This window comes from Otolemur garnettii, unplaced genomic scaffold, assembly GCF_000181295.1.
Source record: "Otolemur garnettii isolate 467f Iridium unplaced genomic scaffold, OtoGar3 scaffold00066, whole genome shotgun sequence".
Classification (NCBI taxonomy): Eukaryota; Metazoa; Chordata; class Mammalia; order Primates; family Galagidae; genus Otolemur; species Otolemur garnettii.
Window position 1 is genome coordinate 8,112,945 of NW_003852461.1, and position 531 is coordinate 8,113,475.

Sequence of the window (531 nt, forward strand, 5' to 3'; positions counted from 1 at the left end):
TGCATGTTACTCCTGTGAACCTCAGTCCACGCTGCCTGCATGTTACTCCTGTGAACCTTGGTCTACACTGCCCGCGTGTTACTCCTGTGAACCTCGGTCCATGCTGTCCGCGTGTTACTCCTGTGAACCTCCATCCACACTGCCCGTATGTTACTCCTGTGAACCTCGGTCCACGCTGCCCGCGTGTTACTCCTCTGAACCTTGGTCTACACTGCCCCCGTGTTACTCCTGTGAACCTCCATCCATGCTGCCCGTATGTTACTCCTGTGAACCTCCATCCACGCTGCCTGCGTGTTACTCCTGTGAACCTCGGTCCATGCTGCCTGCGTGTTACTTCTGTGAACCTTGGTCTACACTGCCCCCGTGTTACTCCTGTGAACCTCTATCCATGCTGCCTGCGTGTTACTCCTGTGAACCTCGGTCCACGCTGCCCCCGTGTTACTCCTGTGAACCTCGGTCTACACTGCCCCCGTGTTACTCCTGTGAACCTCGGTCTACACTGCCCCCGTGTTACTCCTGTGAACCTCGGTC

At 56.7% G+C, this 531-nt stretch overlaps 1 protein-coding gene and 1 long non-coding RNA gene across 2 annotated transcripts in view; one reads left to right on the forward strand and one right to left on the reverse strand.

Annotated features, from left to right (window-relative positions):
* LOC105887312 overlaps positions 1–196 on the reverse strand; it is a 1,737-nt gene extending 1,541 nt beyond the window's left edge. The window contains exon 1 of the long non-coding RNA XR_001161436.1: positions 21–196. This is a non-coding gene — a long non-coding RNA (uncharacterized LOC105887312). The remainder of the gene's footprint in view (positions 1–20) is intronic.
* Positions 1–531, forward strand: part of NFIA (nuclear factor I A) — a 381,754-nt gene that overhangs the window by 225,548 nt on the left and 155,675 nt on the right. The gene's annotated exons all lie outside the window — the stretch shown is intronic.